Source organism: Anolis sagrei, chromosome 4 (assembly GCF_037176765.1).
Source record: "Anolis sagrei isolate rAnoSag1 chromosome 4, rAnoSag1.mat, whole genome shotgun sequence".
In the NCBI taxonomy this organism is placed as follows: Eukaryota; Metazoa; Chordata; class Lepidosauria; order Squamata; family Dactyloidae; genus Anolis; species Anolis sagrei.
Window position 1 is genome coordinate 151,748,210 of NC_090024.1, and position 24,207 is coordinate 151,772,416.

Sequence of the window (24,207 nt, forward strand, 5' to 3'; positions counted from 1 at the left end):
TTGAAAGCTTCTTCCATAGGTTTGTAACATATCTTATTACCAATGAGGAGAGTAACTGCAAATGCATTGTCAGAATCTACTTTATCCTTTTAATATCTACCTAATTTGTAGGTTACAGAGCATTTCCTTTTTCAAGATAGACAGAGAGGAAAGTATAACTGATCCTAGGCTTGTGCATTTCACCTGAACCTCGATCCGTTTCTGCTGGCCGGATACCAGTAGACCCCTGTATCTGATCTGTGTGCCTCCCAAAAAAGGGCGGGTAGCCGATCGGTCTGTAGTCGATAAATGCGGCTAGATCTGGCCCACTGGAAGCAATGGGGAACTTACGAGGCTCTCATTTCCATTCCTGCCTTTCCTTTTTTTCCTTCGAGGGAAACTGGGTTCCAACAATGCATTAATAATAATAATAATAATAATAATAATAATAATAATAATAGGTTATCCCCTGACATTAAGTCCAGTCATGTCTGACTCTGGGGTGTGGTGCTCATCTCCATTCTAAGCCGAAGAGCTGGCGTTGTCCATAGACAACTCCAAGGTCATGTGACTGCATGGAGCGCCGCTACCTTCCCACCAGAGCGGTACCTATTGATCTACTCACATTTGCATGTTTTCGAACTGCTAGGTTGGCAGAAGCTAGGGCTGACAGCAGAAGCTCACGCCGCTCCCTGGAATTGAACCTGCGACCTTTCGGTCAACAAGCTCAGCAGCTCAGCGCTTTAATCCACTGCGCCACCAGTGGCTCCTAATAATAATAATAATAATAATAATAATAATAATAATTTATTTTTAACCCGCCTTCTCTCCCCGAAGGGACTCAGGGCACCTTTCAGACATAAAACTGGCAAACATTCAATGCTGTCAAAACATTAATACATTTATACATATAATTAATTCAAAATAAAAGACACTGGCTAATAAAATGAGTCAAATAGTCAAGCATCAAGGAACGTACAGTCAGACAGTTAAAACTGTATAAAATGTAAAAATATAGCTCTTCAATAAATTACAATAACATAGCAATTGTCAGCTTCATCCATTAAAGGAGTCAGTAATGTTAAGACCTGGATTAAAAGCATCAGAGAGTTAAGATACCACTCTTTCTGCAATCATTTCCTTTCTGCAGGAAGGCATGCGAGCCACACAAATTTCCGAGGCATTTTAAGGAGGCCCAGGGAAGGAAGAGCGATGACCTGGGGCTCAGTGGAGCTATCCTCCTCAGACTAACTTTAAAATCCCCTCTCTTTTCTCTACTGCCTGCAATCTCCTTTCTGCTTGGGTTTTGCTTCCTTAAACCTGTTTCTACTTTCTACTCTAGAGGAGAGGAAGGCTTCTCTTTTTGTTTGCTGGGATTACTATTATTAATTATTATTATCTTTTTGAAGTATTTTCTGAAGGAGAGGAAGGGAAGGAGGAAAAAAAAAGCTAAAAGGGTGACTCTCCATTAAGCTTTCAATTGTGGGCGCGCACGTCCCCAGATCCCAGTCAGCCCCACTAAATAAAAAGAATCAAGAAAATAAAGGAAAATAAAAAAGATTCAACACTGATGTCGGTTTCTCTTGAGCTGTTCTTCTACGGATATCTATGGCAAGGTAAAGGATTTTTCCCTTGGTTCTTTCCCTCTACAAACAAGAAACACAGAGGCAAAGTTTTTTTACTCTTTTATATTTTTACCCTTATTTTACTCTTATGCTGGTTGCAGTTTTTAATCGCTGACGAGGCATATTGGTTCTTTCTTTTAATTTGTAATGGGAAAAAGAGAGAACAACCTCCCCCACGCAAACAGAATGGCAAAGCAAGCAAACTGCTAAAGAATGGAGAGGTTTCTCCAAAGGAGAATTCTATATCTGACCTTTTTTGCAGAAATAAGTATGAGTTACTTCAAGACAACTTGGCCGATAGCTGCCTTGAGGTGATAACTGAAGACAAGGGGAAAACAGACGCTGAAAGTAGCATTGTGGTTAACCCCACGGAGCTTAAGGAGTCGCTTTGATCCGCGCTGGGCTGGATGCCACATTAGATGCAGTCTCTGTGGATGTGACACAAGCACCTGCTTGTCCGATTTTGTTGGATTCTTTTCAGTTTGTGAAACCCGAGGATGTGGACAAGATACTTGGAGGAATGAGACCCACCACGTCCATCCTAGACCCCTGCCCATCCTGGCTTCTAAAGGAGGCCAGAGGGGGATTGGCCGAGTGGGTAACGGTGGTGGTTAATGCCTCCCTTCGGGAAGGCAAGATTCCAGCGAGCCTAAAACAGGCTATTATAAAGCCGCTGTTGAAGAAACCATCACTTGACCCCACTAAATTGGACAACTTTCGGCCTGTTTCCAATCTTCCCTTCTTGGGCAAAGTCATGGAAAGCGTGGTGGCCTCACAACTCCAGGTATTCTTGAGAGACACGGATTATCTGGATCCGGCACAGTCTGGCTTCAGACCGGGACATGGTACCGAGACGGTCTTGGTCGCCTTAGTGGATGATCTGCGCCGGGAGCTAGACAGGGGGAGTGTGTCCCTGTTGGTGCTCCTGGACCTCTCAGCGGCCTTCGATACCGTCGACCACGGTATTCTTCTGGGGCGCCTTGCAGAGATGGGTCTCGGGGGCACTGCTCTGCAGTGGCTCCGGTCATTTCTGGAGGGTCGCACTCAGAAGGTGTTATTGGGGGACTCCTGTTCAACGCCACAGCCGTTGACTTGTGGCGTTCCTCAGGGTTCCATCTTGTCCCCCTTGCTGTTTAACATCTACATGAAGCCGCTGGGTGAGATCATCCGGAGTTTCGGGGTGCGGTGTCACCTGTACGCAGATGACGTCCAACTCTGTCACTCCTTCCCACCTGCTACTAAGGAGGCCGTCGAAGTCCTGAACCGGTGCCTGGCCGCTGTAATGGTCTGGATGAGGGTGAACAAACTGAAACTAAATCCAGACAAGACAGAGGTACTCCTGGTCAGTCGCAAGGCCGAACAGGGTATAGGGTTACAGCCTGTGCTGGACGGGGTCGCACTCCCCTTGAAGGCGCAGGTTCGCAGCTTGGGTGTGACCCTGGACTCATCGCTGAGCCTGGAGCCTCAGGTTTCAGCGGTGACCAGGGGAGCATTTGCACAGCTTCGGCTCGTGCGCCAGCTGCGCCCGTATCTTGGGAAGTCTGACCTGGCCACGGTGGTACACGCTTTGGTCACATCCCGCCTCGACTACTGTAACGCTCTCTACGTGGGGCTGCCCTTGAAGACGGCCCGGAAGCTTCAGCTAGTCCAACGCGCGGCAGCCATGTTGTTAACGGGAGCAGGACACAGAGAGCGTACAACGCCCCTGCTGTCCCAGCTCCACTGGCTGCCGATTCGCTACCGGGCCCAATTTAAGGTGCTGGTGTTATCCTACAAAGCCCTAAACGGTTCCGGCCCAAAATACCTTGCAGACCGCATCTCGGCCTACGAGCCCACGAGGGCCTTGAGATCATCCGGGGAGGCCCTTCTCTCGGTCCCGCCTGCCTCACAGGCACGTCTGGCGGGGACGAGGGAGCGGGCCTTCTCGGTGGTGGCCCCCCGGCTGTGGAACACCCTCCCTGCTGAAGTTAGACAGGCGCCCTCCTTGATGGCCTTTCGAAGGGGCCTGAAGACATGGCTCTTCGAGCAGGCCTTCAATTGAGTGTTCTTGAAACGACATAGGAATGAACTAGGATTATGAATTTTGGCTATGACCCCAGGACCTGACGAAGCGGATTTTTAGCATAAGTATATGTTATGTTGTATTTGTCTGGTTTGTATTGTCATTATCACTGTACACTGTCTTTTTGTTGTTGTTCACCGCCCCGAGTCGCCCCCGGGCTGAGAGGGGCGGTCAATAAATGCAATAAATAAATAAAAATAAATAAATAAATAAATTTACGAACTGTTCGCTAAACAAATATTCTTAACTTTGGATACACGAAACTTGATATGTTCCAAGTTAGAATATATCTAAAAGAAACTAGAATGGACTAATTTTAATTCTGTTGAGTTCCTGAATCCCACAATTGGAATAATGCCAAAAGAGCAGCAAGAAGAAACAGATAAGACACAGCCTGTAATTAGACAAGACCAATTATCTAGACAACACTCAACTGCAAACAAAAGTAAAACAAGGATAACAGAACCTCGCCATTCTGAAACAAAACACTGATGTTGAATAGGGGAAGAGGCGCCAAGATTGTCTGCCACGTGGTCCCTTTTCGGATGGGAAGCCCTGACGGTTGGGCCCTTGCCGTTATGGGCACCCGAACAAACCAAAGAAGCCGGATTAGCCAAAGGGAATGGTTAAAAATTGATTCGGGCTCAAGCCTAACTCATCCAATCTCACCAACAAGCACTTCATTGAACACATTTATACAGCCTCTTGGGAAAACATATACAGTTTTAGAAGATTTCTTTTTATTCTTCTTTATGGAAGTCATACTTCAATTTTTCCATAAATGTTTTCTTAGTGTGAGCAAACTCTTTAACTCAGAATCTTCAGTTGTGATGTTATGGTCTACATGTACTTAGTAGTGTCTTGATTTTTAATAAGAAAAAACCCCCAAAGGAATGGGATAAAATGTATATAATAAAAGAGGGATTGGAAATAATAATAATCATCATCATCATCATCTTTATTTATACCCTGCCACCATCTCCCCAAAGAGGACTCGGAGCGGCTTACATGAGGCCAAGCTCAGCCCAGCGAAAGAGTTAATGCTTTTCAGAATTGAGAAAGAAATTACACTAAATTTACTCCAATATAATCTTCTGGTTTTTTGTTTGTTTGTTTGTTTAAGATCTTTTTTATTATTTTCAAAATTATTGTGAATAGTGTTATACAAAATTATGCAAACATTCAAAACATTTTCCATTGGTTACACATGTTTACATCACTTCCTCTCTTTCTCCCTCCATCCCCTCCTTTTAATCTTCTGTTAAAAGAGCTCTATTCCTGCTGAAATGTACTTCCTGCAAAAATACGACTCCTTCATATGGAAAAGCATCTCGCTGGCTCACAACACTTCCGCATATCTTTCCTACATAGAAGATCAATTAGCTCACACCAACTCCAACTTCCAGCAACTTTAGCTAGCATGACAAATGGCACAAGGTTATGAGTGATACAGTTCAAACACATAGGGAGAGCCTAAGATTCTCCATCACTAACAGACAGTTCTGGAAAATGCCAGGAATGTCACCCTTGACCTTCTAAATTCCACTACTGTGCTTTATCCCTGTGCAATGGCCCTTCCCTAAATGTGGATGCACATTTAGATATGTGGACATGAGTCTTTCTTTTGACATTTCAAATACAGGTGCTTATATGTCCCCATTATTTTGTGCAACATTGGCTTCATTACATTGCAGAATGAATGCTGTTTGACACCACTTGAACTGTTATAGCATTTTGTGTGTGTGTCGGAAGTGACTTGAGAAACTGCAAGTCTCTTGTAGTGTGAGAGAATTGGTCGTCTGCAAGGACGTTGCCCAGGGGACACCCAGATGTTTTACCATTCTGTGGGAGGCTTCTCTCATGTCCCTGCATGGGAAGCTGAAGCTGACAGATGGAGCTCACCCCCTCCCCAGATTCAAACCACCAACCTTCAGGTCAACAGTTCAGCCAGCACAAGGGTTTATTAAGCCATTGCATCCCTGCGGCTCCTGCCTTGGTGATGGGATCCTGGGAGTTGTAGTTTAGTGAGAACCCAGCACTCTCTGGCAGAAAAGCCTAAAAACCTTGTAAAACTACAGTTCCCATGATTCCATAGCACTAAGCCATAGCATTTAAAGTGGTATTAAACTGCATTAATTCAACAACGTAGATGCATCTATTGTTCTGTGTCACAGAATCTTAAAACTACTTTCTTTGAGATTCATACATAATAAGTTGTTATTGCAGTACAGCCATCTGTCATCTGTATTTAAAAGGATAAATATGGTCATGTCTTACTTGAAGCTTATCACATAATTTCTGGCTTCCTCTATTTACAAACTGAACTTTAAAACAATCTTAATGAACTATAGATAACCTTTTTATTATCTTCCATTGACATGTTTTCTTTCTTTAAAACAAACCATATTTTTATTTATTAAAGATTTACAAACATATGACAAAAGGATAACAATACATTACACAACAAGAAAAAAGTCAAGAAAAGAAAGTAAGATAAACGCCAAAAGAAGAAAAAGTGACTTTCAATCTTTTCTTCAGAGGTGACTAACCTACATTAATCTATAAATATCTCAAATGCTTTTCTCAAACATTAAATCATCAACTTCTTTGTATAAAGTACTTATTTAAAATCAAAATTCATACATTAGCACATATTCCATACAAAATATGTATGAATACATAAAAAGTATATTAAAACAATAATCTTTATTAGTAGTCTTCAGCTATTAATATTACTCCTTACGCAACCTAAGATAAACAAAACCCTTTGCCGCTTATCTATATACCTCTGAAAAACTAATCAAATTACCTCCTTTAGTTTTCATTAAACATCAACCTATCATTCTATCAAAACATTAGTTATCTCTTTGAACCATCCGCACAGAAAATTACACTCTTCCTTTCATTTTTATTACCAGTCATTAAACCCTTTTAAATATTTTTATAAAGCACCCTTAATAATAATTTAGAAATTCATTTCTTAGATCAACAAACTTTATTTTATGACCACTTCATTGATACCAAATCATCATCAAACAACAAGCTTCACTGGGTTGCAGTGAGTTTTCCAGGATGTATGGCCATGTTCCAGATACATTCTCTCCTGATGTTTCGCCCACATCTATGGCAGGCATCCTCAGAGGTTGTGAGGTCTGTTGGAAACTAGGCAAGTGGGGTTTATATATTTGTGGAATGTCCAGGGTGGGAGAAAGAACTCTTGTCTGCTTGAGGCAAGTGTGAATGTTGCAACTGGTCACCTTGATTAGCATTGAATGGCTGCTTCCTGCCTAGGGGAATCCTTTGTTGGGAGGTGTCAGTTGGCCCTGATTGTTTCATGTCTAGAATTCCCCTGCTTTTTGAATGTTGCTCTTTATTAACTGTCCTGATTTTAAACATTTTTTTTAAATACTGATAGCCAGATTTTTTTTTTCATTTTCATGGCTTCCTCCTTTCTGTTCAAATTGTACACATGCTTGTTGGTTTCAGTGGCATCTCTGTGTAGTCTGACATGGTAGTGGTTAGAGTGGTCCAGCATTTCTGTGTTCTCAAATAATATGCTGCGTCCAGGTTGATTCATTAGGCGTTCTACTGTGGCTGACTTCTCTGGTTGAAGTAGTCTCAGTGTCTTACGTGTTCCTTGATTCGTGTTTGGGCAATACTGTGTTTGGTGGTCCCTATGTAGATTTGTCCACAGCTGCATGGTTCACGGTGAGAGGATCCCTCTTGTCCTTTGCTGAATGTAACATTTGTTGGATTTTCTTAATGCATCTGTAGATAGTTTGTATGTTGTGTTTCTTCATCTGCTTCCCTATGTGGTCAGTGGTTCCTTGATGTATGCCTGCCATAGATGTGGGCAAAACGTCAGGAGAGAATGCTTCTGGAACATGGTCATACATACGGAAAACTCACAGCAACCCAGTGATTCTGGCCATGAAAGCCTTCAACACAGTGAACAACCTTCATGTTAACATCTTAAACTAAAAAAGCCAATCCTCAATTCTTTACTCTTTCTTACATACATTTCAGTTTTATATTTTTTGCCAAATCTTTGCACTTTCACATATTAGACACCGATCATCAAGTAATATAAAACCTGAAAAGGAAATATCCTTCTTTGAGACATTTCTGATTTTTTGTTTCCATTTTTCCCCTTCCAAAAATTGGCCACCAAATGTCATCATTTTTCTTTCAAAACCTCCCTTATATATTGATCTCATCTCCACATCTGTATGCTTGTTTACTATGCCCTTCCTCATGTACAGAGGAAGAACTGTTGGAAAGTACAGACAATGCTGTTGTTATTGCCCGTTTTTGGTCAAAAGATATTTAGCCACTTGTGCTCCTTCTATTTTCCCAGTCTTATACTAATTTATGCAATGCTTTTGATACAAAATAAATAAATAAATCTCTGAGTATAGAGATATTGTTCCTCTCTATATCTCTGTCCAAGCAGCCAGAATTTTCCCTGGGTATAGCCTCCAGGATTATTTATGAAACTTCAGAATTGTATTGCTTTAGCCAATAACCTCCATCTTAAGTTATTATTTCTTCATATGCCAAACTGCGGTCCTCCCTTTCCACCTGAAAACTGGTTAATGCTTCTAAATTCTCTTGCGGTATCCCCAAAATCCTTGATTTCTGCCATGTCATTCATCATTCTGAAGCTCAAACTAAAGTTCTTAAGGCAGTTTTTACATTATTCTAGTTTCTCTTGCCAAATCGCTAAATCATATTAATCTTTCAAGATTTGGATCTCTTCCATTCTTTTGTCAAGCAAAATCTTGGAATACAAAAAATTAACACTTTTGACTCTTCCACTAGATGTAGCGATGACACAGCCAAAGTTACCCTTCTTTTGTTAGTTTTTTAAATGAGATTCCTCTCCCATACAAAACAATTCCATTTTCTCAAAACTATTGATATTGAGAGCCCCTCCAACACAGCCATATAACCAGAATATCAAGGCAGAAAACCCCACAGTATCTGCTTTGAACTAGGTTTTCTGAGTCCACATTGCCACGTATCCAACAGTTCAAAGCAGATAATGTGGGATTTTATTCAGCTGTGTGGAAGGGGCCTTAGTCTCTTTCTTTAATCTGTTTCTACTTGCAAAGCATGCATGAAAACAATTTTCCAATTATAAAAAGATACAAAGACCACTGCAATTTGAAGTGCTCTGCAGAATAGTACAAGACTCATACACACACACATAATATATATATATCACATTTTTAAAATCTGAAATTCATAATTCCACTGTAGCTTCTACCTGATTTTTTGTTCCAAAGGATCGTATGTGAAAATGGCCTGATAAATTAATGCATGATGAGAAAACTGCCAAGCACAATCTTACCATCTTTTCAGTTCAGCTTTCAATACCAGTCAAAGAAACCACAAACCCTCCAAAGGCACATTACAGTAGTGGTAATACAATGTGACTATCAGACATGTGTCACTGTGGTCAGATCACACAGATCTAGGAACTGGAACAGCTGATGTATGGAATGTAATTGTGCAGATCGATGCATGGTCATGGCAAAAACTCAAGCATCTAGACTAGCACTCAATCCAGAAGTGCACCCAAGACACAAAGCAATGTCTTCAGGGGAACTGTATTGATTCCTATGACTCATGGAAGAATAAAACGGTGCATGAGTTTATATATGTGGATAAACACATGTTATAGCAATAAAAATGTAAATACTGACAATATTACAATTTGAGCATAATCAAACCATGGAGTATCAAAGCTTCGGACAATCTGCTGGCTGTTGTATTGGATCACACGTCAGACACTTGGGAAGTGTCTAGGTCTGTGTGATGTATAATAATGAATTATATTATTATTATTATTATTATTATTATTATTATTATTATTATTATATAGGAACCGTAGGTCTAATTTCAAAAATGGGATAACTTCGAACATTCCCTTCATTTGACCACTTCAGACCTATGACAAGATTGACATGTCACTCAGTAGGTTGGTTGCCAGCTGCGCACAGAAGAACAGAAAGAGAAAGAAAGAAAGAGAAAAAAAGGACTCAGAAAGTTTCAGAAAGAGGGAAGTGACACTGCCCACTAGACTCTGCTACTAACTACTGGTAGGCTTACATTTGTCTATGACCAGCATAATCACGCCTCTAATAATTGTCCCCCAAAGAAAAGCTGTAGTCATCTAAAGTAAGAGGTTGATCTAAAGGCTCCACAGTTCAAAAAGATAGCTCTAGGCAACTAGTGCTTTACCAAATTGCATAAATTAACATTCTAACCTGTCCTAAGGACCTACCCTGGTATGAACCAATGTCTAGGAGACAATGTACTTCGAATGCAGAACGAGGAAAACAAAATACAAGGCACGAGCACACTCTGCTATCTAAACTACACAAAACACAACCAAGATGTTGCCCAATCCATACACAACCTAAATCCCCAAGATTTTGTCTAATCTCTAAGGATTAAGCAGTGCCTCTGTGGATCAGGCCTAGCCAATTTTCATGGGGCTGTTAGAAGCATATTAACCATAATGTTAGTAACACAGGAAGACGGAGGACTGCTTTGCAGCTGCTAAGATGAGCAATGACTAAGGATTCTAAAACAGCAAGAAATGCCTCTCTCAGCCCACTACAGAGCTAGAAGGGAAAATGACCCAATAGCAGATGTAACCTAGGGGAAAGGAGGGAAAGCCATAAAAGAAACAAGTCCAATCATTCAGTATGTGCAGCAAAGAAAACATGAAAGATGGGGGCCTCTCAATACTAGAATTTTCAGTGTACCATGTAAAATGAATACTCGTATAACGTTTTAACCATTTACCAAGCATGATTAAAATCTTCCAGGCAGATTGATATAAATATATATTTACACATGAACAAACACACAAATCTTTTCAGTTCAGTGAAGTTATTTTGTACTTTTTGGAAAGACAGTATTGTTATTATTAATCTGTATAAATCTGTATAAATAAAAATGTAATGTTCATTAACATAACTCAGAAACAGCTGGACGAATTGACACCAAATTTGGACACAATGCACCTATCAGGCCAACGAGTGACCATCACTCATAAAAACACTGAAAAACACAGCAGAATATAGTCTTAAAAAGTCAAAAAACAAAAAATACATTACAATGCATGCGCAAAACCACATATATACGCAAACACACATATATACACATATATACACAAATATATACACACAGAAAACACATCTACACAGACTGGGTCACAGCAACACGTGGCAGGGCACAACTAGTTACATGTTTGCACAGACACAAAAAAATGTGTGTAGAAAATACGTATTTTGCACACACATATGTATTTCTCTGCAGAATAGTTCTCACTTGGAGCCTTTAAATATGTGAAGGATACTGCAAAGAAATATTCATTTTCTCCCACAGATCAAAACTACTGTACTAATATTTCATCTTTGCATGTGGAAGTGGATGTATATCCCTCTTTAGGAAAATTAAGAAAAATTCCCTCTGTTGAATTCCCCCATTCTTGGAGTTTTCTTCTTTATTTACTGTTCTGATTTTAGAGTTTTTAAAATACTGGTATTTAATACACCCAAAAAACAGGGGAATTCCAGACAGGAAACAATCAGGGCCGGCTAACACACCTCAACAAAGGATTCTCCCAGGCAGGAAGCAGCCAAGCTTTGAAGCTGTAAAGCCATTTATGGCTAATCAAGGGGGCCAATTGCAACATTCACACTTCCTTCCAGCACACAAGAGTTCTTTTACCCTTGGGCATCCCACAGATATATAAACCGTACTTGCCTAGTTTCCAAAAGACCTCACAATCTCTGAGGATGCCTGCCATAGTTGTGGGTGAAACGTCAGGAGAGAATGCTTCTAGAACATGGCCATACAGCCCAGAAAACTCACAGAAACCCAATCCAATGTATCTGTTTTGTAGCCTGGTGGTAGCCTCTTGTCCTGAGTGCAGATTGCATATTCTTCTAATTTGTGGAATGAACAAAATTAATAGGTAATATATGCTCACTTGTAAAAAGACCAGCTGATGTTTTGTATCACAGTTATGGATTTATAACCTAGAGATTTAGGGATCCACAACTGTCTTATATTCACTAACGCAACTGTAAATACCCTCTCAAATGTACTTTACCAGGCAGCAAGCCACACCACAATATAGGGATCTGTTCTGCAGGGGATCAGGGTGCAGGAGTATCACGTTTTGATCCCCTTCCACCAGCAAGTGACAAGTGATCCTGCGACCACAGAAGTAGAACTCCTGTTGCAATTCTTTGTCACAGCTTCACTCAGGTGTGGGAGAGATCTGGAGAAGTAATCTTCCTGCGTCCCTCCTGCCAAATGAACAGATCTGCACTTCCCTGTACAGCCGCCATCTGCAAATGGAGATTGGGGGCAAGTCAGGCCAGGCAACGTTACTTAGTTATGCATGCATAACCAAATAGGCAATGTAGAATATGGGTCAGCGTGTTTTATATAAAGCAAGGCTAAGCAAACTCAATCAAGGAGCCCATTGGCCAATTTTTCCAGTAACCACGAGACGGATTGCCCCCCGCAAAATGAAACCAGTAGTAACTGGAAATCCAATTCCTATTCATAACCCCCTATTGAAGGACATTTACATCTATTAAGTTTAGATCTTTTCCGAGTGTATTCATGCAGAGTCTGGACAGCCATCTATCAGGAATGTCACATTGATGAAGCCTACAGCTACGAAGTCTATCTAATACTAAATGATCAGCTGGCATCATCATGTTGATTATTTCCAACTAGAGCAAACCCATTCAATCAACTGCTGAGTAATGAATCAACACATAGATCAATCTCATTAACAATTCTACTTTATTCAGGACTAACAACAGTATTTCAGCAATGATCTTCAAATAACAATAGTTTTCAGATTCTATATACTCACACTGTTTATTTATTTATTTATTTGCAACATTTCTATCCCGTCTTTCTCACCCCGGAGGCTGTAAAGGAGGCTTTACACATAGGCAACAATTTGATGTCTTAAAACACAATGTACACTTAAATAAATATTAAAATAGAATTTAAAAGTGCATTAAAAACAATTAAAACATTTAAAAACAATATATTAAGAGTTAAACATGTAATCTGGGCCGTTCCAGTGGTCATTGCATATTGTTCCAAGTCTATCTATTTCACAAGTCCTCTAAAGAGTTGGTTACAAAGTGACATTTTCACTCTCTTGCGGAACCTCAGTAGGGAAGGGACTGATCTAATATCCCTAGGGACGGAGTTACACAGCCGAGGGGCCACCACTGAGAAGGCCCTGTCTCTCGTCTCCGCTTTTTTTTTTGTCGTGTCAGGAGCAGCCTCTCCTGTTGTGAGAGAATTGGCCGTCTGCAAGGACGTTGCCCAGGGGACGCCTGGATGATTTTTGATGTTTTATCATCCTTGTGGGAGGCTTCTCTCATGTCCCCGCATGAGGAGCTGGAGCTAATAGAGGTAGTTCATCTGTCTCTCCCTGGATTCGAACCTGCGACCTGTCGGTCTTCAGTCCTGTCGGCACAGTGCTTTAACCCACTGCACCACCAGGGGCTCCTTCTCGTCTCCGCTAATCACGCCTGAGAGAAAGGTGGGACTGAGAGTAGGGCCTCCTCAGATGATCTTAAGCTCTGAGATGGTACATAGAAAGAGATCTATTCATGCAGGTAAGATGGGCCGGAACCACTTAGGGCTTTAACTGTTCCTTTAACTCTTTCTGTGTTTCTATAACAAATTTATAGATAGCTGCCCACTTCTATAAGTCAACGGATTTTCCCAAACAAATATATATATATATATATTGAGGAATGCAATATTTCTACCCATACTAACATGCTTTCTTATACTCCCTTTATCCCCATGAAATAATGTGTTTTGATGTAATGCAATTTTATGCCTTTTGAGACAAAAGAGTGACACTGGAAGCTTTTACACAGAAGATGTTTACAACAGCTGCGGAGAGTCTATAGGGAAATGCACATAAATTGCAACCTGCCCTCACTCTCAATTACAATGACAATATTTATACAGTCAAGAATTTTGAAAGCCTGCCCAATTTAACAATGGAAGTTGTCACACTTAAATAAGCAAGCAAATGTTCAGGAATGTGTTCAAGGCTGTCATCCTTTCGATGCACACTTTGTACTAGAGTGTAATGTTACTGCACTGGCTGAGAATTATGCCTCAGTAATTTTCACTGCGTGCAATGAGTTTGCATCTCACTAAGTTCCTAAGCAAATCCGGTTGCAAATTATGCTGGCTGTGCTTCTGCCATCGGTATCCTTAAACCAAGCACTCCTTGATTTTATACCCACAGAAGGATTCTGATTTTTTTTATTTATATACCACTTTATATGAAATCAGTGGCATACTCCTTTAGAGAGAAATGCCTACTAATGTAAATTTTTCAGAAACTTTGAATAATGCTAGTTTCTTAGACAAAAAGGAATAAAAATAGATTTCTGCAAAACACTATACCTTGTTCTCTCTAAAAATATGGATCTAATATTTTGCTATCTGAGAAGTCACTGGAGAAATGAACACAGAAGCCATGACTTTAATAGAATTAAAGAATTCATAAGGGTCATTCAGACCAATCCCCTGCCATGCATATAACTAAAGCACTACTGAAAGATGCCCATGCAACTTTTGTTTAAAAACCTCCAGAGTTGGATAATGTACTACCTCTGCAGCAGCCCTTTCCGCTGTCAAACAACCTTAACAGTCAAGAAGTTCTTCCAAATGATAACTTAATGTTTAAAGGCAATGCTTTTTTTTTGGTTCCATCCTAAATATCCCAGTGCCACTTTAGATCAAATACTAACATTTAAGAAAGAATGCATGAACACCAAGCATAAAGCAGCTGCACACAATAACTAGAACTTTAAGATCTTTAAGAGCCGTCGCAAACTCTGTTCCTGCGAGAGAAAACCTTGCTAGCATGTCCCTGACGTCACGAGACTCCGCCTCTCTCCCCGCCCCTTTCTCTGCCCCTTTCTCCATGCGAGCGTGGTTTTTCCTTTGCTAGGGCAGCATTGCCCGCATTTTCTCTCAGTTGGCAGAATTCAACTGAGAGAAAATGCGGGCAATGCTGCCCTAGCAAAGGAAAAACCACGCTCGCAAAGAGAAAGGGGTGGAGAAAGGGGCGGGGAGAGAGGCGCAGGCTCATGACGTCAGGGACTTGCTAGCAAGGGTTTCTCCAGCAGGAACCTAGTTTGCGACGGGCCTAAGATATTAAGCTTGTCTGGGGAGGCCCTGCTCTCGATCCTACCTTCTTCGCAAGCGCAATTGGTGGGGACGAGACAGGGCCTTCTCAGTGGTGGCTCCTCGGCTGTAGAACTCGCTGCCCAGCAACATCATAGGCTCCATCCCTCCTGGCTTTCAGAAAAAAGCTAAAGACTTGGTTTTGCACACAAGTGTTCAAAGACCTCACCTCTGAGGATGCTTGCTATAGATGCAGGCGAAACGTCAGGAGAGAATGCCTCTAGAAAATGGCCATACAGCCTGAAAAACCTACAACCACCCAGTGATTCCAGCCATGAAAGCCTTCGACAATACGTTCAAAGAATAAGTTACTACAGATTTCGACATGGTCTGAATTAAGGATTTGAGCAAGGTTATCGGATGAATGGGACTATGCACCTTGTATGTTTTTAATCTGTATGTTGTTTTATGTGTTTTACTGATTAACTGTTTATTGTTTTAACTGTGATATATGTTTTTATTGTTTATTGTTGGTTTTTACCAGGACTGAATTCTTGCCGGAGCTGTAAGCCGCCTTGAGTCCCCTCAGGTGAGAAAGACGGGGTAAAAATGAAGTAAACAAATAAATAAACATCCTGTGGAAATTTACTGTTGCACATGGGGTGCAGACCCAAAATCAATAACAACATCAGCCCCGGCTTTGTCTTACTCAACTGCTGAGTATGCCTGCTCTGTTTGGCGTAAGTCTGATCACGTGAAGCAGGTGAACATAGCACTGAACGAAACATGCAGAATAATCAGTGGATGTCTCAAACTTACACTTGCTGGCTGCCATTGCCCCTGCTGATGTGCAATGGGAAGTTGCTGCTAACTGTGAGAGAAATAAGGTGAAAGCCATCCACTGCATGGCTATCAGCCTCCTCCCAGTAGACTCAAATAAATGAAAAGCTTCATGAGAATCATCACTCCTCATAATGTTCCTCCAGCTAAACCAGGAAATCCCAATTGGCTGGCCCCCCACGAAGGTCTGCCTCCAGGGGCAAACCAAGAATGGGCAACTTGGGAGTCCCTGAGCAGACTCAGAAGTGAAGTGAGCAGATCAAAAGACAACCTGGCAAAATTGCACTACATAAAAGAATCCTCCACCTTGTGCGACTGGAGCAGAACAAACAACTCAGCATCTGCATGCTTGTCCACAATGCCCTGCCTCATATACAGAGGAAGAATTGCTTAAAGCTACAGAGAATGCAATCACTGTTGCCTGGTTTTGGTCCAAAATTATATAGCCACTTGTGCGCTTCTATTTTTATCAGTTTTATACTTATGTATGAAATGCTTTGGACACAAAATAAATACATTACTTAATGTCTCTTTTGTTGTAATTAAAATCCACGGATTCATGTTCTAGCTTTTTGAGCAGCAGAAAGCAAGCTCACTCCATCTTGTAAATGACATCCTTTTGGATACTTATAGACGGCTATTGTGTTGCCTCTTAGTCCTCTCAAGCTAACTATACCTAGGTCCTTAAGTTATACTTCAGAGGGGCTGGTTTCCTGGCCTTGAACATCTTGGTCATGATTCTCTTGTTACAATTCACTTTGTCAATATCAGTCTTGAATTGTAATGCCCAAAGCTGGAGATAGATACTATTCCAGGTGAGGCCTAATGAGAGTGGAACTGAGTGTTACTACTATTCCCATGATCCAGATAATGTACTCCTGTTGATACGGTCCAGAAATAATCAGAGGACTCTTTGATTCCCAGTAGACTCAAATCAAGGAAAAGCTGTATGAGAACTACCACTCCTCTTGGTGTCCCCCCAGCAACAACCGCGAAATCCCAAGTGGATGGCCCCCCACAAAGGTCTTCCTCCAGGGGCAAACCAAGAATGGGCAACTTGGAACTCCATGAACACTCAGAAGTGGAGTTGGCAACTTGGCAAAATGGCACTACCTAAAAAAATCCCACAGCTTGTGTGACTATGGAGCAGAACAGACAACTCTACATCTGTATGCTTGTCCACTATGCCCTGCCTCATGTACAGAGGAAGAATTGTTGGAGGCTACACACAATGTCATTGCTGTTGCCCGTTTTTGGTCAAAAGATATTTAGCCGCCTGCGCTCTCTTCTATTTTTATCAGTTTTATACTAATCTATGCAATGCTTTTTATATGAAATAAATAAATCCCTATTCTTGTTTCGGGAAGACCTCAACTTGCTGCATCATCCAAACCTGACAGATGAAACTTTATTATGGATTGAAGGGGGGGAATCTAACATCAAACCATATAAAGCTGGCTTGTTCCAAAAACACACACACTTAAGATTAAGCACACAAGCAGAGGCCTAGATTTGTTTAAAAGCTGGAGGAAAGAGAGAGAAAGAGAGTCATCTCATTGCTCTGTAGAGACAGCATAACCTTCTCCTGAACAATTTGAAAGAAAATAGGGAATAAGACTATTTGCTTTATGGAGCTTGCTTTCATTAATGACCAAATGACAAATGCATTCTGAGCATGCTAAGATGAGACAGGTAGTATGTAAGATTAACGTGGCAAAATTTGGGTTGCATCCAGATTTAGCCATGATTAGAGTAACTACTAGAATCTCATTAAACTAATCTCATTAGTAAATCTCACTGGTTTCAATGGATTTACTTTGTGTGACTAAGTCTGGATCCTGGCCCCCTTTTTCAGCTTTGTTTACTAAACGTAAGTAGAACAAACATGTTAAATCAGTCCAAATCAAATCGGAGCATAAAAATGTATTTCAATTCCATTAATAAAAAAAGGTCACACCACCAATATACAATGGAAAGCTATTTAATGATGGTCTGCTTCTCTATTCTCCAGTATTTCTGTAGTTATCTCCATAGACAACTGTCACAAACTTGGATTAAGCTAAAATAATCTTGTTCTCCTAGAACAGCACCATTTAAGAGATGTGTCAGTCCATGAGAGTTTCCAGGGAAGAAAGAAAATTGTTTTAGAACACTGCTTTTTAAGCTGTTGGCCTTGGTCCAAAATGGGGTCCCTTTGGCTCAACATTGGGGTGCCGAAAATTTGGCAACAAAGGCAGTTTTAGACATTTACACAAATCCATTGTGCAGTGTGTAACAGTAAATTCTGCAGAATATGCTTCAGGAATACTTCATAAAAAGGAAAATCAGTCTGTTTAATAAACCTTGCAAATGTTGCTGATCAAAAGATTGGTGATTCGAATCCAGGGAGTAGGGTGAGCTCCTGCTGTTAGACCCAGCTTCTGCCAACCTAGCAGTTTGAAAACATGCAAATGTGAGTAGATCAATAGCTACCACTCCTGCAGGAAGGTAACAGCGCTCCATGCAATCATGCTGGCCATATGACCTTGGAGATGTGTATGGACAACGCCAGCTCTTTGCCTTAGAAATGGAGATGAGCACCACCCCTCAGAGTCGGACACAACTAGACTTAATATTAGGTGAAATCTTTACCTTTTACTATACCCAGGTTGCGTAATAATTTCTCGGGTCAAAAGTGGAAACGTTTAAGACGTCCTGGTCTAGGATGAGGGTAGGAATCATGTAATATTTCATGTGTTATTGGACTACAACTCCCAGCAAACTTCATCAAAGGCTAGGATTGTTGGGAGAGATGTGTTATTTAAGAGCAAGAACAGGAACAAACAAAATCAAACAAAAATGTCTGTTTATTCACCAAATGCCATTCCTTACTAATATGTGTGCCTTTACGGTGCTTTACGCAATGTGTGAGGAAAAACAGCCTCAATTGATATTACCTAAGGCACAAAATGTTGACGAAAGCATCACACATTATAGAGCACTGTTTAACTAAACAGATTGGGGCAACTGGCTTTCCATTATGAAAATCTTGCAATTCCACTGCCATATTTTATACTTACTACAACATTTGCCTCCCATTATCTGGCTATGCAAAACATTGAATTGTGGAAGGGGAAAACCCAACTCCTTCCAGTCCATTTTCTTCCACGTCTGCAGCAAAACCAATTTCTCTTTGTATTCTCAGAAACAGCATTTATGGGTGTCCCTGAGGCAAGGCAATGTTGGCAGGAGAAGAAAAAGAGGGAGAGAGAAGAAAGGACTTTTTGCAAAGGAGTTTAATCCAAGGATATTAGCCTTCCAAACTTCAGTGGACTTGCTATGATGTTGGAGGTATTCCAGTTTTCATCGTCAACACCAGCGTGAGCAGGAAGTCTCAGGTCTGGTAATGAGATACTTCATTTCCTAGTCACGGGGCACATTTCTCAAGAGGCAGTGCCAATAGCCTCAAGACACAACATCTTGACAGGAGGCAACAGGTCTATTTCTTTCTTCCAAAAACATGGGCACTGGCACCCAGTAAGATTTGTATCATCATCCCTCTGGATCTGCTAATCAGATAGACTCCCCCATTAAGGTGGGGGGGGGGGTGGAAAGAGAAGTATCTCAAGTCTCACGGTACGTCTACACCGTTGAGTTAATTTATTTATTTATTTATTTACCTTACTTATATACCGCTGTTCTCAGCCTTAGGTAGAGGTAAAGGTTTCCCTTTGACATTAAGTCTAGTCGTGTCCGACGACTCTGGGGAGTGGTGCTCATCTCCATTTTTAAGCCAAAGAGCTGGCATTGTTCATATACACCTTTAAGGTCATGTGGCCAGCATAACTGCATGTAGCACCATTATCTTCCCACCGAAGCGGTACTTACTGATCTACTCACATTTGCATATTTTTGAAATGCTAGGTTGGCAGAAGCTGGAGCTAACGGCAGCAGCTCACCCCACTCCCCAGATTCGAACCACCAATTTTTCAGTCAGCAAGTTCATCAGCTCAGTGGTTTAATTCGCTGCACCACCGGGAGGTCCAACTGCATTAGCTCAATGCAATGTAATGCTGGGAATTGTAGTTTGGTGAGGCACCAGAACTACCTGACAGAGAAAAAAGTGGTATCGAACTACATTAATACTACAGTGTATTTGGACCTTTGGTCAGAATAATCCACACCTAGCTAAGTGGTCTCACTTTTGACATCCACTCAATCCAAATAAATGTCATAGACTGAAGACCAATAAATCTGATCATATGTAAACAAGGCCGATATTTCACACACAGGACACAGAAACAATTAAGGAAATCTATCCTATCCATTTAAAGAGTTGATGTCAGCACAAAAAGCAGTAATACTACGTCATCAAAATTTGGTTTCATTTACAATGAGCACATGTTTAGACTCAAGTTACATCTCTTAACTCTAGAAACCCCAGTTAAACATCAAATGATCTACCTACGCTCGGAGCCCCCGGTGGCACAGTGGGTTAATCCCCTATGCCGGCAGGACTGAAGACCGACAGGCCACAGGTTCGAATCTGGCGAGAGTGCGGGTGAGCTCCCTCTATTAGCTCCAGCTCCCCATATTGGGACATGAGAGAAGGCTTCCACAAGGATGGTAAAACATCAAAAACATCTGGGCGTCCCCTGGGCAACATCCTTGCAAACTGCCAATTCTCTCACACCAGAAGCAACTTGCAGTTTCTCAAGTCGCTCCTGAGATGACAAAACAAAAAATCTACCTATGCTGTGGTCCAGAATGTGAACTTTGCTTTGGCAGAAGATCCCCATCCATCTTCCAGATTACTTCACATCTGCCCTATTTTTTCAGAAGACTTTGGGAAGAGGAGGGAAAGAGGAGACCAGTCCTTGCAGCCAGACAAACTTTGTGTTCAGCACTAAGCGGACAGGCTATTTAGTCTCTCCAGAGCAACAAATAATTCAAAACCAATGTCCTCAAGTTTAAAAACTCATCCTGAATTCACTTTAACGGAGCAATCCTATGAGTATCTCTACATCACCTTCTTAGATTTCGGTCCAGTTCAGTAGGCACAGGCTACCAATCAGTGGCTGGTCCATATTACCTGGGATGCACCCACATTGGTGTTTTTCCCAACTCTGGTCTTCCAGGTGTTTTGGACTTCAGCCCCTGAATCCCTAATACTAAGGCTTCTGGGAGCTGACGTCCAAAACACCTGGAATACTGAACTTTGAGGATCACTGGATTCTATACCGTGGAATGAATTGGTTGGCACCACTTGAACTGCCATGGCTTAATACTATGGAATCCAAGGAATTGCAGTCTGGTAGAGAAGGCTAAAGACCTTGCCAAACTACACCTCCCAGGATCCCACAGCGTTCAACCATGGCGGTTCAAGTAGGGTCGAACTGCATTCAGTCCACAGTGTAGATGCATTAGTGGTTTCAGATCTCGTAGCCACACAGAGGGAAGAAGAGAAGAGGATGCTGGCCTTCAAGGGGCCATTTTCTCTCAGGCCCCTTTCACACAGTTGTATAAAATCTCACATTATCTGCGTTGAACTGGGTTATATGGCAGTGTGGACTGGGGGCCCTTCCACATAGCCCTATATCCCAGAATGTAAAGGCAGAACATCCCATAATATCTGCTTTGAACTGGGATAATGTGAGATTTTCTGCCTTGATATTCTGGGATATAGGGCTGTGTGGAAGGGCCCTCAGACAACCCAATTCAAAGCAGATATTGTGGATTATCTACCTTGATATTCTGGGTTAAATGGCTGTGTGGAAGGCTCCTCAGGCCACATCTACACTGACCATTTAATGCAGTTCGGAGCTAGCTTCCACCTGTGGCAGCCAGACAACAAACTCCTGCAAAAGTATGCAAAAGGAAGCCCTGAATGTGCATCAATGCTCTGTAGTGTGTGCAGTCACTATCCGGACCTCAAACAGGTCCCAGGATTTCCTATGAGTAGATTATTCTACACTGTAGAAAGCATGCAATTTGGCTCCGCTTTCACTACCACGACTCACTGTTATGGAAGCATGGGAATTGTAATCACTCTGCTATCTGGGGGCCCTTCCACACAGCCCTATATCCTAGAATATCAAGGCAGGAAATCACACATTATCAGAGTGTGGACTCAGATAACCCAGTTCTAAGCACATACTTTGGGATTTTCTGCTTTGATATTCTGAGCTGTGTGGAAGGGCCTTCAGCTCAAAGCAGATAATCTGGATTTTATATGGCAGGTGGAGAAGGGGGCTATGTTTCCATAATTTTGGATAAGAGGTTATTTATTTATTGTTTAGAGCAAGCACGGGCAAACTTTGGTCCTCCAGGTTTTTGGACTTAAACTCCCAGAATTGGAGTCCAAAACACCTGGATGGCCGAAGTTTGCCCATGCCTGGTTTAGAGTAAAGATGCGCAGAACACGGCTATTTTGAAGTGTTATGCAAAATACTACTATATATATGTACTTTTTAAAAAAATCGGAGGGTCCTTCCACACAGCCATATAACCCAGAATAGCAAAGCAGAAAATCTTACAATATCTGCTTTTAATTGGGTGATCTGAGTCCACACTGCCATATAGCCCAGTTCAATGTGGATTTTGAACACCTGTGTGGAAGGGGCCTGAAATTCTGAAGTCCAATGCAGCATGCTTTTACAATATCAGGCCTTCGACACTACCATATAATCGGATTATCTGCTTTGAACCAGATTATATGAGTCCACACTGTTGTACAATCCAGTTCAGAGCAGATTATGCTGGATTTTATATGGCAGTGTAGAAGCCGCCTCGGGACCCTTCCACACAGCCATATAACCCAGGATATCAAGGCAGAATTATTCACAATATCTGCTTTGAACTGGGTTATCCAAGTCCACACTGCCATATAACCCAGTTCAATGTGGATTTTATACAGTTGTGTGGAAAGGGACTGAAATTCATAAGTCCATTGCAGCACGCGTTTACAGTATCAGGTCCGCTCTACACTGCCATATAATCCGGATTATCTGCTTTGAACCAGATTATATGAGTCTACACTGCAGCATAATCCAGTTCAGAGCAGATCATGCTGGATTTTGAATAGCCGTGTAGAAGCAGCCTCAGGGCCCTTCCATACAGCCCTATAACAATATCAGGGCACTTCTACACTGCCATATAATCCGTATTATGTGCTTTGAACCGGTTTGTATGAGTCTACACTGCAGTATAATAAAGTTCAGAGCAGATCATGCTGGATTTTGAATAGCCGTGTAGAAGCAGCCTCAGGGCCCTTCCATACAGCCCTATAACAATATCAGGGCCCTTCTACACTGCCATATAATCCGGATTATGTGCTTTGAACCGGTTTGTATGAGTCTACACTGCAGTATAATCCGGTTCAAAGCAGATCGTGCTGGATTTTGTATGGCAGCGTGGCCCTACAATATATGTAGCCCAGGATATCAAGGCTGAATAACTCACAATTTCTGCCTTGAACTGGGTTAGCTGAGTCCACACTGCTATATATCCCAGTTCAAAGCAGAAAATGTGGTGTTCTATTCAGCTGTGTGGAAGGGGCCTGAGTTTCCTATCCAACTTCCCAGACCCCAACTGCAATAGATGGCGAGTGCAGGTGGGCCTCGGGCGCTTCCCACCTTTGAGAGATCCCAACCTGGCTGCGAGCCTAGAGAAGCTTGTTTTGGCCGTCCTTGGAGGGGCATCCAGGGACAAGGGCTTCTACGCACCTCGATCTGGCCGGGCAGGGAGGCAGGGGAGCAGCCATGCGGGCGGCTGAGGCCGGAAGGCGATGGGAGAGCTCCAAAGGCAGCCCTCGGAGGAAGAAGACGCAGAAGACGGAGAAGCAGCGGCGGGAGCAGCAAGAGAGGAAGGCTCGGCTGGGCTCCCTTCACGCTGCAAGCCGCAAGTGAGTGAGAGAGTGAGTGGCTGGGACGCAGCCAATGGCACCCGCGGCCGGGCCCATGTGATGGGCGGCAGGCGGCGCCTTCTTTCCCTGGGCTTTATGGGAGGGAGGCAGGCAGGCAGGCAGGCAGGGTGTCGCTTCCAAGCCTAGCCTTCGCCTTCGCCTTTTCCCCGGGCCCTTCCTCGGCCTCCCACCTGCAAAGAGCGGCAAATGAATGGAGAAGGCAGCCAGGCTTCCTCTGCTGCTGCCTTGAGACCCTAGGATTCCGTGACGTCACTGCAGGGGAGGGCTTGCAGGTATCACTCTGATAGGAAGAGGTGGCTGGTGAATTTCTGTGCAGGGCTCCAGCAGCAATGTATTATTATTTTATTTACTCTCTCTACCCCGAGGGGGACTCAAGGCGGCTTACAACTACCATGGTACTTTTAAACATGCAAACATCATTTAAAAGCATACATTAAAATGCAACATAATAGTCCTAGTTTTTGCAGCAATTTCACATTTTAAAATAAATAATAATAATAATAATTTTGAAAATGAAAATATCTTTGGAGTTATAGTAGGCCTTCCATACCAACAGAGTCAGAATCCTTTTGTTTCAGTAATAATTT

At 42.1% G+C, this 24,207-nt stretch overlaps 1 protein-coding gene across 2 annotated transcripts in view; it reads right to left on the reverse strand.

Annotated features, from left to right (window-relative positions):
- The window catches only part of LRRC8D (leucine rich repeat containing 8 VRAC subunit D), a 108,765-nt gene extending 85,087 nt beyond the window's left edge, over nt 1–23,678 (reverse strand). The window contains exons 1-2 of one of the 2 annotated variants that reach the window (XM_067467776.1): nt 23,421–23,678; nt 11,798–12,038 (exon numbers count right to left, since the gene is read on the reverse strand). The gene's annotated coding sequence lies outside the window, so the exon portion shown is untranslated. The remainder of the gene's footprint in view (nt 1–11,797; nt 12,039–23,420) is intronic. The other variant, XM_060773893.2, reaches the window with a different exon arrangement.
- Between the last annotated feature and the right edge of the window lie 529 nt (nt 23,679–24,207).